The following is a 17,691-nucleotide window of genomic DNA, read 5'->3' on the forward strand; positions in this document are numbered from 1 at the left end:
CCAACCCCACCCCTAACCCTACCCCCAGTGACATCACTCGTAGAAGAAGTGCAAAAAAGGTGGAGCTCAAGCTTAAGCTCCCCCTCTCTGGAGCTCACCTCTCCTCAAATGGCTCTGCAGCGAGCACCACTTGAAATAAATGGGAAGTGAAGGACGGGGGATGAAGAGAAATGGAGAGAGTGACCCATTTCTAAATACATTAACTTTTGGCATGCTCTTGCTTCATAAAAACCCCACATGTTTTACATTAGAATTCAGGGTATTTTTTTTATAGTGAGACGTCTAAAAAAAACGTAACTCCCAAGCTAATAAAAAACCATGAGAGGGCAAGAAGGAGAGGAAGGGAGGATAGTGGATGATCAAACGCAGCGTTGCCCCCCTTTTAAACTGTGGCCATTCCCACAGGGAGTCTGACAGGCAGGTTGCACACACTGGGGTTCAGGGGTCAATGAGCATGGAGATGGGACAGAGAGGGGGGTTGTGTGATTGACAGCCAAACAACAGCAACTCCTCTGACGCACAAGTAAAAACTAAATTACAAGATATTTTTTTATAATCAGTAGTATCTGATAACCACTTAAAGTCTGACATATGAAATCCTTTTCCTAACAGTTTTTCCTAACAGTTCAACTCTAAATTGTGGTATATGTGTAAATACCAACAGTCCCAAGTGGCAATTTATATTTTATATACAATTTATATATTTAATTTTAAGAATCAACATTTGATGGAATAACTGTGATTTGATGCTCAACTTAGTAATTCACATCAAGTTTATTTAAATATATAAATATAAATGCAAAATTTACGAGACTTATATATTGACAGGGGCATCTCAGTGGTGCAATAGGTAGCACGATAGCCTCACAGCAAGAAGGTCGCTGGTTCGAGTGCCAGTTGGGTCGGTTAGCATGAACCCCGTGTTCATGTGGGTTTCCTCTGTGTGCTCCGTTTTCCCTCACAGTCCAAAGACATGCAGTATAGGTGAAATTGAACAAACTAAATTGGCTGTAGTGTTTGTGCATGAATGCAGGAGTGTATGGGTGTTTCCCAGTGTTGTGTTGAGGCTCAATCAGTCCCCCCCTCAATGTTCTGCTTTGTTATAATGTAATATGTATTTATTTATACAGCACATTTATCTTGTAAGGCCATACACCCAAAGTACTTTACAATCATGTTGTGATTGAATATCTGAGTTATTCTTTCAAATATCGATTCCTTAACTGTTCTGATGTTAAAACATTGCTATTATGTTGTTTGAAAATTAATATAAATTGAACACATGAAACATTTGGGGTTAATTTGTGTTGTAAATGTTCTAAAAAACAATAGTTTTATCTTAATATATTTTTCAAATTTCATTTGCACTTAAACTTAGTAAAATATGGGTGAATCCAATCGCTGGGTAATAAAAACAAACAAATAAAATAAAAATCTAAACTTAACTCAGTGGTTACCTTTTTTACCTAATTTTTGGTTGAAACAACCCAGCATTTGGTAAAGTGTAACAATAAAACTTTTTAAAATAAACTTGATTAAAATATCGAGGTGAAAGTCATCATAGCTCGCGTAGAATACACCCAGGTCCCAATCCAAGTTTGAGAATAGATTAACGGCTTTTTTTATCGCGCGATAAGTCTCGCGTAACGTACCACGTTAACGCACATAAAGACCCACCACTAATATATATATATATATATATATATATATATATATATATATATATACCAAACGGTTGACCATGTTTTTACTGTTTTAAATGATGACTGATAAAGTCATTTAAAAGAATATTGGCTTACACATTGTTGGTTTACAAAAACAATCAAACAAACATAATCCTGTTGCACTACTACACTTGATTTTGTTTTTTGAAAAAAAAAAACATGATAAAAATGAGAATAAGAATCTGAAATATTTTATGGCAACTTAAAAAAATAAGATTTAGAGTTTCAAAATATTTTGTTTTAAAACATTTTTTATTTTTATAAATTGGTCTTACACTTTATATTTTCTGATTTTTCATATTATATGTAATAATTCCGGTACTTTTACCATAAACCAACATATCAACCATTTGGTAGAGGCTGATGTTTTAGAAATTATGGGATGTGTTGAAAAACACATGAGTGTTGAGTGTGTTAACTAGCAACATTAGAAGTTAAGAAATGCAATTCAAACATTTTTTTTTAATTATTAGAAAGTTATTTATGTAATGCCAAAAAGATGTCCATAGGTGCCAAAAATCATCAGTCTTTTTATGTATGTTATAGGTGAGTTTCTCGAGTGGAAATAGCGTACACACTTGAGACAACCACAATTTAAAGGAGGGTACCTGAGATGACCACAATAAAAGTATCAATTTCTTTGCCAGATAAACCATGATTAAAAACAAACGCTTGGCGTGGAAATCTAACACATTCTCTACTCCACCATATAACAAATACAATTCCAGAGAAAAGCACAATTTATCTTAAAGAGTCCTTGTAGAAAAGTACCTTATTTATCAGGGGTCGAAGCCGAATGAACCACCAACTTATCCAGCATATGTTTTACACTGTGGACACCCCAGTACTGGGAAACTCTCACATTCACACACTATGGTCAATTTAGTTCATCCAATTTACTCATAGTGCATGTCTTTGAATGAAGAAAACCCACACAAACACAGAGTTGTGTATTCTGTGTGCAAATGCCACACAGAAACACCAACTGGGCTAGTCAGAACTCAAACCAGCAACCTTCTTACTGTGAAGTGACAGTGCTAACTACTGAGCCACCATGCTGCCCCAGCCTTATAACTGTGTTAATGAAATATGGAAGCGTAGTCTTCATAGGTTTAAAATCTGCTTGATGATTGTCTTGGACGTCTTGCTCATGGCCTGAATTTCGCTCTACATTCTGCAGCCTAATTCCATAATTTAAGTGGCATGCTTTAGCCCTGGGCATTGAATACTGTGTAGTGCTCTTGCTCAGAGGGGTGATTTGGAGTCGGAGAAAGGGGGCAGTGATTTAGGGAAGTGAATTGAGAATTTAGATAGATAATGGCTGGCTGAGTTTGAATAGGGGCAAATGGGGAGGGGTGAATGGGTATCCACCATTGATCCGCTCTTCACTCCCAGGCCTATCTTTTGGTTTCAGGTGGCCACGTCAAGCATTCTTCAAATACATGACATCATCAACTGACCATGGCTTATTATGAGATCAGTCGTATCTCCTCTTTAGCTACATGTTGCACACATACACTGTTGTAAACTATTACATTTTTGCTTGTTGCATTTGAAGACACAAGAAGCTTATTTGGGGCAGCAAGCAAACAACACATTAGCAGCCTCATTGCAATGACTTAACGATCACCTATTCTAGTGACTCTTGCAGAGAAACTTACACTAGGCAGTGCTTAATAAGGTAAACAATTCTAGTGACACAGTAAAAGAGCTTTGTTTAATGTTAACATGGTGGTGGTTTAAACTTTGCTCCAACACGTTCAAAAAATGTCCTTCGTAAGCATCGATTTCTGTGTTTCTCATACTCTGGTCTTGCAAAGTTTCTATCTATAGCCTGCTGTTATGATTGCCACGCAACTACTTTAGCCTGTAATTTAACCTGTAGCTGCAATCATTCTCAGAAGGATATCTACTTCAGGGTAGTCTATGAAGGTGTTATTAAAATGTATGTTTATTTGATGATAGTAAATTATTTCTTAATTCATAAATACACATCAATAGTTTCTAGTTATTGTTTCTAGTTATTGTTTAGTTACATGTACTCCACAGTCCTATCAATAAAAAAAATCAACACCAAATCAATAACCTGTTTCTGTTTATTTATATTATACTGTGTATCATGGTAGCATTAGTCATAATTCAATAAAACATCCACAAAATTAGGTTCTAAACTAAAATTTATAATGATGTAAAAAAAAAACAGACTGAACCTATTTTATCATATTTTAAAAATCTGAAAGAACTCCTATGCTGTTAAATAACATACAGTGTTCAGCGTAATTGAGAACACAACATTTTGAAAATGTACATTTTTATAAATTTTCTCAGTGAATATAGGCAATGTAAACAGATAATTTATATCTGATTAAACAGATATATTTATTAAAATAATATTTCAGTCACCAAACATATTAAGATATTTAAAGAATACTATTCTTTTTTTTTTTTTGCTTCTCTTGATTTTTCCTCTTTTTAAAATTTGTCTTCATTATTTTTCTATAACATAAATTTGGCTGTACTAGTTTTTGGAAGTTATTATGTTAAATAAGCTCCAGATTTGGCTTCAGTACTGACTAATCTAATGTATATGCACAAATATAATATTGTATAGCTTCCTATTAAAATATTAATTAAAAAGATGGTTTTGTGAGGGGTGTACTTATATATGCTGAACATTGTATCTCTTTGTATCCACTTCATGATGTTTTTTGTCTTTAATGTATTTTGTCACGCAATTTAAAAAAAAAAATGTTTCTTCCCTTGTTATTTGTAATTATTTTTTCTTTCTTTCTTCAATCATTACTGTTACGTCACTAAATGCAAGACTCCAGATTGTTTTGTTATTGTACTTGACCATAATTATTGTGTTAAGCTGCCTTGTGATGTTCAGGTCTTGGGATAGGAATTGGATTAAAAAATAGAAAGAAGGAAACTGTAATGTTTATTGTTGTATTGTATGAAACTTTATATTCCTTCTATAAAAACAGACTAATTAAACGTTTTCATCAAAAGGCTAATTAAAATATATATATATTTTTTTATTTATGAAGTTTTTATATTTATACATGCATTTTGGTGAAAATATTACATTTAAGCGATTTTTATATGCACAGAAAGCATATTAAATGCATTCCAAATAAATCTATCTATCTATCTATCTATCTATCTATCTATCTATCTATCTATCTATCTATCTATCTATCTATCTATCTATCTATCTATCTATCTATCTATCTATCTATCTATCTATATCTATATTGTGTCAAGTACCTATGAAATATGAGTGTTTTAGCACATATTAGGAGAATATCAGTCTCTCAATCCTAGTATTTGTCCAAATGATACATTTTCAACCAGATCAATATGAACCTGTCCCTGTTACCACTGTGTTGTTGTTGATGTTTTGAGGGTGAGGGGTGTAATTCTCATCTTTGGGTTTCACTAAAAGAGGCCAGTAAAAGCTCAAATCTTTGTCCCTCCCCTCCCCTTCTCCTTCTCCCTTCCCCCTCTCCATTTGCAACGGGGCTCGTGCACAGTATTTAAGTGCATTTATACAGTTGACCAGACAGTAAAATACAGAATTCATACACCACATGATATTGTTAACCCCTTTTCTCATCCCCTCTCAGTCCTCTTGCGAAAGCAGTGTCCCGATACTCCCTCCACGCTGGCCGGGTGTGAAGTGGCCACGCCGGGGATGGACGTCTTTTCATTTGCATGTGTTTTGTCCACACCCCTTACGAGATAACGACAGGACCAAGCCTACAGAGCATTGCCTACAGAGGGAGAAAGTGACACAGCTTGTAGTGTGTGTCTCTCCGTGTGTGTGTGTGTATGCACAGAATTTGGGATACACCGCGTATTTACCGAGGAATTATTTTGCGCCAGAAACTTACTCGTGCCCTCCATCGCGTTCAAAGTATCAGATTCATTCAGCGCGCGGATTGAAAGACGCGGATTTGGATTTAAGCACCGATGATACCAACCCTGACAGACATGTATGTAGTTTCATTCTTCATTATTTACATCTTAACGACATTTCTGTGGTATATACACATTGGCTTTGAGAATATTACGTGCTTATTTAAGCCTCACGTTCACTTAAACATCTCACAAACCGAGCTATACAGTAACGTTATATAGTTACTAACGAGTCTGTGCCAATGTATTTTGAGCTACCAAGTATAGCCGTGTGGATAATTGTGGTCATTTTGCAAATGAATGTGCAGGGTAGTGTGATAGACTTTCTCATAACATGGCATGGAGGAGACTGGGAGTGAGCTCGGATGACAAAGAAAGCTTTGTTTGGCATATGTGTGTAAAAGATGTAACCTCGGATATTAATAGTTAGGAATTACATAGCGGAAAGACACCGTCAGCCACTTTGTGTTATTGCTTTGAAGCCTTTCTTTACTCTTTTGCAGCACGTCCCTGCTCATAGTCACTCAGTTTCTTTAGAGAATATCCCATGAAGCTAATCCTGCACAACCTAATCCCTCAGATTTTTTTCCTCCCTCTCTCTCTTGTGCATGTTAGGGAATGCTGGCTCTAATAACCTACTTTTGTTACTTTGAAGTATATGGTTCTTGGATTTTTGGGGATTAGTAGTTTGACTGATATTTGTCAACAACTTTGAGCAATGCATACTGACACTGGCAGTTCTACTCAATGAGAAGAGGACACGCGAGTCCATTTTAGACGACTTAAAATTGTTGCTCTCAACCTTTTTTTGGTTTCAAAAGCTGTCAATGTCTATAAATATACATTTAAATATGTACGTTCCAGTGATATATCTAGTGCATTTAGTTTTTTAAGTGTTAAAAGTTTTTTAATTTAGAGATGCAGAATAGCTTAATGGAACACTGTCTGATTTTAAATCAGATGTTTAATTGTGAATGCTTATTTCATCCATTTTTACATTTATATAACAAGGTGTCTGTGGGGTCTTAAAATGTTAAACATTTCAAAAAAAAAATTTTTTTAAGCCTTAAAAAGCCTTAAATTTACTGAAATGTTGTGTTAAAGTTCTTAAATAATTTTATACAGTTCTTAATTTTTCTCTGTCCAATTAAAGCTACCCAATCGGGCCGACATCCTTCTTAATATAATCAGAGAAAGAAAACTAAAAACAACACAATTCCTCATAATAATAACAGAACAATAAATCACTTTACGTTATCTTCCACTCTTTAAAAATTATTTACAGCAATTATCTATTTTTTGTGGCAAGTGAGGCATCGAAGACATGGTATCAGTTGCCGTTAACTATGCTACATTACATGGGAAAAACTGTTGAATCTTGTGTCACGATGTCCATTTGTCGTTTACGACTTTCCACGACACCCTTCGTCAAGGAAATCGCGCTGAAATCGTGTGATCTGACTGGTGCTTTATAACTAGCCAACTGAGGAAACACACTTTGGTTCTGCCCAATTAGAAGCATTAATAGATGAATTAATATCAAAGAGAAACAGCGTTTGTAAAATAGGAATAGGTTGGTTTTAACGTCACAGACATCTAACAAATATAGGTAAGTTTTAGGAGCTGTCACAGAATTTCTGACACGGCTTAAAGATTATTGAGCTGAAGCTTGAATTAAATCTTAAATCAATTCCCAATATCTGTCAAAAAATCGCAATTAGATATTTTCCTGAAATCGCACAGCCCTAGTGGCAAGCAAAAAAAAATCTATTGGCCCAACCGGTTGTTTTAGTCCTGTTTAGCCCATATGTCTAAAATTTTAATTCAAAATGGTCTTAAAAGTGTTTTAGAATTCTGATATTGTACGTTATACATTATGATGCCTTCACTTTTAATATTTACAATTAATAATAATAATAATAAATTGTATGTATTGTGCGCTTTTCTCAGACCCAAAGTGCTGCAAGGCCAACAATAGCAAAGCAGAACAATAAAAACAGTAAAAAAAAGACTACAATAAAATATGAATGATTCAATACAATTGGATGGTTAAATTAACAAAAATAATCAATCTAAGTTAAAAGCAACGGTAAACAGATGAGTCTTGAGAAGTTTCTTGAAACAGTCTTGAGATGTAGCCTTAATGATGCTGATAGGTAGGCCATTTCATAGCTTAGGTGCACTACAAAGATTTTTAATTGTAGTATTTTATTTTATTTATACACATTTATCAGCTTGTTCTTAGCATGAAAATAATAACTAGTGTATAATTGTTTGGCAAAATCTTAATATCTATGTATCTTAAAGCAGGGCGATTTGGTCTAAAATCAAATTTTGATTAATCAAACATTTTAACTCGATTATGATTAATAAACGATTATTTTATTTATTTATTTATTCAATTATTTTTTGCCCTCATAGTTCACTGATAAGTTTTGTACAGTGCATTACTTGATTTAAAATAATTGAAGGAAACACACACTATCTACTATCTATGATTATTTATTGAACATCAACGTCCAACAATTGAAATTAAAACACACATTGCCTAAAATAAACAGTCCCTTTTTTCTTATAAATAAGTGAAAATAAATGACTCACACTTTTGGAAACAAAATGAATTATTTTCAGTGTTTTTCATATGAAAAGTGTCTCTTTTAAATAAAATAACTCTTTCATATCATGTAAAACATATTTTTAACAGTGCATTTCTTGCATCTACTGTAAACAAATGTTTTAATTTAATTATTAGTTTTGTTATGGAAAATATGCTATTTTAAGGCATCTCTGGCACAGCTCCAAAACATTGTCAATGTAGTGCAAAGTAACAGTAGTAACAAACAAGGCAGTCTCACATGACTCCATATGTCATGTGGACATAGGAAAAGCAATTAATTAATTAATTTTTGGAAAAGTAATTAAAAAATCAACCTGGAAAAATTACATCGATTATTAGTTCTGAATGTTGATTTTGATCACTTTTTAATTAAGTGCCCACCCCTAGTGTACATCGGAAGCAGTGCTTTTCAGTTTGTTTGCTGGTCCCTTAATGCACCCTGGCCTAATAAACTGTAACTTCGTCGGCTTTCCTGTTCTCTGAGTTTTCATGACATGTGGAGACCAGAGCAGGCAAAATGTCTTCATTCCTTTGACGTGGCTGTGTCGACTTCCAGTTGTAGTGCGCTGTTATTTATGAACTTGCACGTGAGATTTGCAGCAAATCTTGTGACTGTTAATTTAACCGTGAAGCTATGCAAGTGTACCAACAGCCTTACTTTCTGGTAAGAATGTGGGAACACTTTTTTTTTTTTTTGGAAAACTCAGAGCCTTGTAGGCAGCACCACGGGCCACACAATCTGTCCATTGTGTAGACCTGGACCGAGATGAAGGGGCCTAATTTAGCTAATGATTTGATCAAGCAAAGTGATGAAAGTGATAAAGCTAGTTTGTGTGTGCGGCCGGTCGTACTAGTGTAGTTGTTTTGTTGATGACTTAAAGAATACAATCATAGGGTGTGTTCACACTGTGGTTTGATTAAAATATACTCTAGTTTTATTCTGAGTATGATCTGTGGGTGAGGTTTGTTTGAATATGTGTGAATGGATGCATTTTGCACACCAAACAAGTATACCAGGGATCTAAAGATTTAATCGATTTACACCATTTAATGATTTATGATATTGATTTAATGATGCAATTTTTTTTTTTTGCAGTTTCTTTCAACAAAAAAAGTTGAGACTAGGACTGCACGATACTGCTGTGATATGCGGTATTGATGTTGAGTATTGCGATAACGATATAACAAAAAAAGAAAAAAGATAATTTTTTACTTACATTTTTTATGATTTATTTATGCAGTTTTATTAAAATTAACAGGTTAAAGTTATTCGGATTGGATTACTTTTAATTAGGAATAATAACAGTGTCAAGGTGCAGTCATTTAGGCTGAGTGCGAAATCACATGCTTTTGACCTTATTCTAAAATGCGGAAGTGCGGCTGTTTTTGCGATTGTTTAAAAACTTCTGATTCAGTTGCCTATGGGAGAAATGACTAGGAGTAATAAACGGCAGAAAACGGTCAAACTACTTGCTCTACAAACAAATTTTGACTTGACTTTACAGACCAAGTAGAATAATATAATAAGAAAATATCAGTTTGCAACATCAAACAGCAAAACCAGCAGTTTTTAATGTCTAAAAATGAATGGAAGTGAATGAGACCGAATGTCTCGAGCCAAAAAGACTCAAATGGCTGCGCCCGCTCGTCGGCAAAGAATAAGGTGAATATAGTACGCTTAAAACAGTGTGAAGCCAAGTAGTAGGGATGTAACGGTATTGTACATACCATCATACCGCAATATTATTTTTTTTCGATATTACCGAAGTCGCATGACTCGGTAAAACTATAGGTCTTCTGAGAAAATTTGCTCAGGCGAATGAAGCGAACGGGAAGTAGCGAAAACTACAATTCCCATCAGCCCATGCTTGACCATAATCCCTTGCGGTCTGTTGTCGCTACAGATCCAGTAATGCGGAAATGGAGTGTGCTGCTAGAAGCGGGGATGAAAAAGAGCTGTAAAACTCTAAAGCGGGTGTTGTCGCCGCGCGCGTTCTGAATAGCGGTGTTGTCGCGCGAGTTCTTATCAGCTGTTGTCGCGCGCGTACTGAATAGCGGTGTTGTCGCGCGAGTTCTTATCAGCTGTGTTGTCGAGCGAGTTCTTATCAGCTGTGTTGTCGCGTCATATCTCTCTTGTCCCAGAAACCTCAGTCCCAAATGAGAGGGTTTTTTTTCTGTTGCAGGGGACATTGTAAATACCCAGAGATACCAGCTTTTACCAGATTATATTTATATGATAATTTTCCTTTAAACCCATCTCTATCTAAGTGAGTGAGTGATTAAATGTTGAATGTGATGAGTTTTCAACAATACTAAATTGAAACTTTATTTTTTTACATGGTTTAATATTTTTTTTGTTATTAAAATTGAAGTTCCTGTTTCAAAGCTTACAGATAGATGGCTAATTTGTATGTCATTGACACTTTTGGCACTTTTTTGGAGTATTTTCATAAGTTTTGTTTTTTCCTGTAAATGATTCAATAAATACCGTACCGTGACATTCATACCGAGGTATTACCGTACCGTGAAATTCTGATACCGTTACATCCCTACCGAGTAGTATATCCAAGTTTATAGAATTCAGAAAACAGTATGTGAGTAATACCTGGACGACTTACTACTTTCTGAAGAACTCGATTCTGAAGTGCGCATACAATGCATGTTATGCTTGCCTAGGATGCACTGTGAGAGAATTCATAAATGGGAGTGAAGCGATACAACTGACATGGGTAGGTCATGTGATCATGACAAAAAAGGTAATATGTAGTATGTCTATTCATTCTGTTCAAATTGATACTGTATAGAACATACTTTTCTAACGGCCGAGTATACATTTACTTTCAAATGCAGTACCTACTGAGTAGTAGGCAATTTCAGATGCAGCCTTTGTCTTTAAAACACTATGAATGAGTAAAAACCAGATATGAGTAATAAAGCAGATAATCTGAGACTGATTATTATTGTTTTTTGTCTTAAGGCTTAAGATATTATTGCCCCATCTGATTGGGCAAATTTGGATAAACAACCAATGCATAAAATACATGTAATTTAACACACTTGTCTATAATATATAAACCATTATCATAATAATGATAAATTTGCATTATATTGTGCAGCCCAAGTTGGGACAATTTAGAAATTTAAAAGTGTCCTTTTATTACTTCTCAAATTCTGCGCCTTTTTGGATAAAGTAAAATGTTTTTTTTAAATAACTAAACTTTGTTAATTAAAAAAAATGGCAAATTCCAAATCATACAGAAATGGCTTAATTTGGTTCCTCAATATGCATTCTTCAGTGATCTTGCATCTTTGTGTTCTCATGTAACATCAACCACCAAATGCAAGAACGTAGGACATGTGAAAGTTCCTGGATGTGTTCTTTCAAGGACGCACCAATGCAGACTTAAACGCAGAACTCACTCGAGAAGTCCTAGAAGTCATTGAAGCTGATTCCAAATAAAGGAGGTGTGAAGCACAGCATTTTAAATAGATTTATTATTAAATTTCAGAGATGTAACTTATTTATCTCAGGAGTTTACCTAAAGACACGGTGAAAGTAAACATTAACATGAAAATCGCAACAAAGGCAATAACACATTAAGGGTATTTGTTTGCTCAAATTCGTATTAAAATCTGTTTTATTTGTATAGTGCAACATATATTTGTAAGGTTTTTGTGCATGTTACATATATTGAAATGGGGGAAAACAATAAAACTATGAATGCTGTAATGTTTAAATCATTTTTCGTTAAAATTACGTGAAGGTCATGTGACCATCAGGAACAACGCAGCATCTCATTTCTCACAGGACACCTTTGTGACACATCTGTGTTCTCCCAAGTCTCCCAAGTTCATTCTTCCGAGGTAACCTGGCAAGAATGATCAGCATGAGAACGCAAGTCTGTTCTCTGCATTCTTGGAATTGAGAAACAGCCAATGTTGATCAGTGGACGTGGCTTAGCATCAGATCCAAAGAAGTGCCTTCTTTCTTTATAGTTCCTATACTGACTTGTAAAAACTTCAATAATAGTGAGAGCGACCAAAAAGCTGAGAACTATTTTGCTAAATGTTTAAATAGCCATCAGTCGTTTTCAACTTTGTGCTTTTTTGTATTTGTCATGCATATTGTTATCAATTTCAAAGATTGAACTGTTAAAAAATGGTAGAGATGACATGCACGCATCTGTGCAGCGATTCTTCCCTTCGGTTTCTCCAATCAATTTAAATCATATATTTAAAAAAGGAAAGTAAAGAGCATGACAAGTCATTCGTCATATTGCCTGTGTGACGATGTGGGCTAGACATTTGGTTTCTGTGGCCAGACAATCCTCAAATATAAATGAGGATGGAGCTTCCTCAATAATTGAGCTTCCTTAATAATGTTCACACTCGATTAACCCATTTACTTCAACTTGTTGTTCGCTGCTATTGTGCATGTTAAATGAATGAACAATAAACAAACACAATGGTCCCTGATGTTCAAAACATATATTGTGATTTATTTGATATTCCAAATGATTTTAAGTGTCACATACACTCTGAGTAATAAAGGAACGCTAGCTGTCACTGGGGTGGTAAAGTACCTTTTCAAAAGGTACAAATTTGTACCTTAAAGGTTCATATTTATACCTCAAGGGTACATACTAGTAATTAAAAAGTACAAAAGTGTTCCTCTTAAAATAATTAGGTACTAATGTTTACTTTTAAGGTACCAGTATGGACCCTTTAAGTACAAATGTGAACCGTTTAAAAAGGTACCACCCCAGTGACAGCTTGCGTTCCTTTTTTTCTGAGAGTGTACAATATTTGAATAGATTTTTATTCAACTGGCTCATCGAGAATCGTTACATCCCTAAAGCAAACCAAGCAAAAAAAAAAAACAAAAAAAAAAAAACAAATAGGTTTCGGCCCAAAACAAAGATGAAGAAATAACAAAAAATGTAAGTAACAGAAAATGGTATGTGAAAAATAAAAATTTGTTACTTCAACCGATATGTTGCTGTTTTACAATTCATTTTAGGTGCATGAAGTTTGTTTCTTTAGTTATGTGTGTATTCCTGATACAGTTTTGATTCCTTTGCACATTTTATTAGTTCTTAAAGATCTCCACCAATAAAAAAATACCATCACATGTGCACACAAACAACATTTGTAAGTAGGGCTGCACGATATTGGACATCTGCAATATTTTGTATTTTCGGAATGCGAATACAGCTTTATTTGGAAAGAATTTTTATTTTAGATTAATTTGAGTGATTTTGTAGGGAACTGAATCCCAAGTAACATATAACAAAAACCTAACAAGCAGATAAATACAATATAGCAGGGATAAACGTGAATTTTAGTTTTCTGGAGAGTGACTGGATCAGTATTCAGGTACAGATATTAAATAATCAACACTGCATAGTCTTTATTGTATATAATGTAATCTTTAATAAAGTTACAAACATTATAATTTCTGGTGGACGGATGTTTTAAATTCTGAATGTTGAAATGTCCACACATTCACAGGCCTTAAAGCCATAGTTCACCCAAAAAATAAAAATTGACTCACTATTTACTCACCCTTTACTTGTGAAGGGTGAAATAAAAATAGTGAGTAAAGTTTCATCTTTGGGTGAACCGTCTCTTTAAAAACACATGTAGATTATAAACTTGTTCCATCATAATTCAACTCTGCATTAATTATAATCAACTATAATCCCCAATCAATATTGCATATCCTGCAATGTGACGATTGGAGATGCACACATTGCAAAATCGAGCCCTATTTGCAAGCTCATTCAGCCCAGCACTCAACATTGCTTTTGAATGTTTATAATAAGTACGATCAAAATGTTGTAGAAGAGAAACAAACTGCTGAGTGTGAACACACCCTCAAGTCTGTAAATCGATTTAGAGTGCATCTTCTTTTTAGTGCTTTTTTCCTTTTAATATTTGCATAGACCGTCTGTTTGGCCCTTGTTAGCAAAGTCTTCTGTTTTTGGTTACATCACATTGGCTCATCCAAACAGTGTGTCAGATGTGTGCCGTAACTCCAAGTCTTGTTTAAGTAACATATTTACATTCATCCAAACATAGTTCTCTCTTTACTCCAATCAGAAAGTAATGCACATTCAGCTTTTCCTTCCAGATTCTCTCAATAATCTCTCTCCTGCTTATTTTCATTTGCATTCCGTTTCCTCACAAAGACATTGACATCCTCCTCCCCTAGAGGAAAGGCTGTCTGTCCTGGTTGACCATTCTGAAAATAGACCCGCCTTGAGGAAGAACCAATTCACTGTTTACTGCATGGATAAAAAAAACCCCCAACAACTCTGCAGTAACTATCCTGCTTCAGGCTTGAAATGAAATCTCCGTGACCCGACTTATTCTCCAAGTCCAGTTGGAGTCTACACAATTGGGCACTTATTCCTAATTTTGTATTGTGGGGATTGTGTTTCCCAGAAATGGATGTAGGTGAGCTGCCAGTATCTGTTTAGCCTTTTATCTTCCACAGTGCTTTCTCTTCCTCCTTGGGAAAGCAGATGCAGTGCATTAGTTTTTCTTCCTGTCGGTCAGACAGTCACTAGTTTCAGAAGCCAACGCGTCTTGAAATGAGTGTCTGGATCTGTGTGGGAGATTATGAACCATTCCTCCAGTCTTCTGCACCTTGATGCTTCTCTTGTGAAAAGCAAACTTTTTTTTATTTGTACTTCATAACTATTTTCAGTAGCATCAGTTATATCATATAATTATATTATTCAGTGCATGTTAAGCTTTCACAGACATAAAAAGGCATAAGTTTAGAAATGTAGCACATGCACACAGGCTCTCTCACTGTAGTGTAAGGACGGACTGGGACAGCAAGGGGGAGGTGGCAGGCCAGATTGACAGTCAGGCCACCGAGAAATGTCATGGTGCTCTCTATGGCCAGTCCATCCCTGTTATTAGCAAAGTTTTAAATTGCAGTGTGTGCCTTCACAGAGTTTAAGATTCATTTTTACATATAACTTTTATATTTTTTTAAACAAACTTTTACTGCATCGGAAATTCCAACAGAATCTCACGGCAATTCGCCATCATTTGATTTAGTGGCTAATTCGTATAAAATCTAATTTGTTCAAATTAGTACTATTTACTCATCCCCTAATGGCGGATGGGTTTAGGGGTGGGGTTGGATTGGGTGCCACGCCTCCTTTTTAAAATTGTACAATTTCATATGACTGAACTTTGAATTCATACAAATTAGCCACTTAACTGACAAAACGTAAAATACTTATGTTTTCTCGTTAGATCAGGCTGGAAATTCACTATTCCCTATACATTAGCCAAGTAATATCGTTTATTTGAATAAGTGGATGAGGAGTGAGTGCACTCTGTGCACCAGAATGATGTTGTTTTGTTTGTGTTTTGATGGTTAATAAATCCCTCGGACAGATTAGATTTTCAACTTCTCAGTCAGACGTTGTGATAGTTATTTAACACTTAGTGTGATGTCTGTTAGTAATGAAAAACACATGTTGATTTATTTCAACTACAAACATTAGTTTAATGAAATACTATTTTGTTTTAAAACTTACACTGACATAATTCTGATGTGAACGCCATCTGTGGTCAGGCGAGGAAATGCGCAAAGTCTCAAAGTGCATTATGGGTATTTTCTAGCTGTTGAATGTAGGCATGGGACAAAAGCGGGCTATATGCACACTAGTGTTTTTCAGCCAATGATGAACTTTCAGCCAATGATGAAGCTCAATGTGACAATTTTCATTTTCATAAGGTTCTTTTTAAAGCATTGATGTTGTAATGTAATTCAAATATAATCACTTATAGACTTAAGCATATATTTGGTTGTTAAAGTGTAAAAAGAGACGAAAGAGCGTTTAAATGCAGGTGCTGTCATTAGCCGCAGGCGAATGCAGAAACTCCATTGAAAATATATTTTAAAGACATGACGTGGGAAAGAATTATTTAATGTAGTGCTTCTGGTTTGGTCTGATACTCACTTCATATCGTTTCTCAGCCAGGCAGTGAAGATCTCTCATTTTTAAAGAAATCAAGTTTTAAATGTGGTGATTATGTATCGGATGACAATTAACCAGAACCCATGGGGCTGGCTGACTGAAATTAAGTCTGTGTGCATGTACCCCACTGGCTTTAAGGTTCACTTCAGTTTATAAAAGTCAATGTTTTGAAAAGGCAAACATTATTTGTTATACCAGTCCTAAAGTATATGTAAGTTTAATTTTTATGTGTTTTTATGGCTGTTTCATTAAGTTTTTTAAGGCAACAGTATCTACAGAAAAAGGACACTTTAAAAATAAATTCTACTGATCAGGACACTTTTGAAAAACAACTCACTTATGCACCAACATACTGTACAAGCATGCTATAGACCTTTACATTATATCAAAAGAAAAGAAAGCTATCCATAGATGCCTTTTCAGGTTGTTATGAAATCTGTGTCTTTGAAACTAATGAAGTTAGTGATTTAATTAAACTGTTTAGCCTGACTTGTTTAAAAAAAAATAATAATATTTAAAATGTCTCTTAAAATAAAATATATTGTGTTCAATAGGGACAAAGTTGCTTTTTACCTGTACATTTAAGAATAACTTATTTTACAGCATTAATCGCAATACTGTGAAACCATAAGACTGTGATTAACTTTATCCAAGGTTATCATACCGTCAGAATCTTATTAATCTTATCTTACCGGCCCTTGCCTAGTTGAGTATACATGGGTTGTACACTCATTATTGCAGTGCACTGTGGGATTGATTGGATAATTTGGTTTTGAACACCGAATTGACTGCTCTGTCAAATAGTTCACTATTTAATATGTTTAACTCTATTTGGATACAGCCTTTGACTTACTTCTTCTCAGCGACTCAGTCTAGTGAATTCTCCAAGCAATATGACATTTTTAAGACAAATCACTACAGTCATTCATAGATGGTTCAGTTCTTTGAGTTCATCGCTTCTTCAGCTACTTTCAGAAACTGTGAATGTGTTTTGTGATGATGCAAAGTAGGGGCAAATAAATTACTTGTACTTCTTGTTGAATTTAGTGAATTGACTTGAAATTTATTTTGTTGTTGTTTGTTTTTGTGCCCATTAAATATTAGAACTATGGTTCATTTGTAAGGATTGTGTTGCAACGTTTTATTGCTGTTTGCTTTTTACATGTTTACCAAGTAAAATATCCAGTTTGTTTGTGCCAAACCACACACTACACTTATGTAGTGTGCCATTTTAGCATGCTCTTAAATACATTTTACCTCTTTACTATGGCTTTTAATGAAACAAAGTTTCTTGAATAGTCAATAATCTTCCTGGGAATAATGATTGTTTTTAAAAGGACTACAAGTTGTATGTTTATATATACAGTTGAAGTCAGAATTATTAGCCCCCCTGACTTATTAACACCCCTGTTTATTTTTTCCC

The 17,691-nt window shown here is 34.7% G+C and overlaps 1 protein-coding gene across 7 annotated transcripts in view; it reads left to right on the top strand.

The window, feature by feature from the left end:
- Positions 1-17,691, top strand: part of ripor1 (RHO family interacting cell polarization regulator 1) — a 133,679-nt gene that overhangs the window by 23,754 nt on the left and 92,234 nt on the right. For 4 of the 7 annotated variants that reach the window (XM_087292369.1, XM_087292370.1, XM_087292364.1 and 1 more), the window contains exon 1: positions 5,499-5,722. The exons of the other annotated variants lie outside the window; for them this stretch is intronic. The gene's annotated coding sequence lies outside the window, so the exon portion shown is untranslated. Of the gene's footprint in view, positions 1-5,498; positions 5,723-17,691 lie in introns of those variants that run through there. 7 annotated transcript variants of the gene reach the window in all.

This window comes from Danio rerio, chromosome 18 (genome assembly GCF_052040795.2).
Source record: "Danio rerio strain M-AB ecotype USA chromosome 18, GRCz13ab, whole genome shotgun sequence".
NCBI classification, from domain to species: Eukaryota; Metazoa; Chordata; class Actinopteri; order Cypriniformes; family Danionidae; genus Danio; species Danio rerio.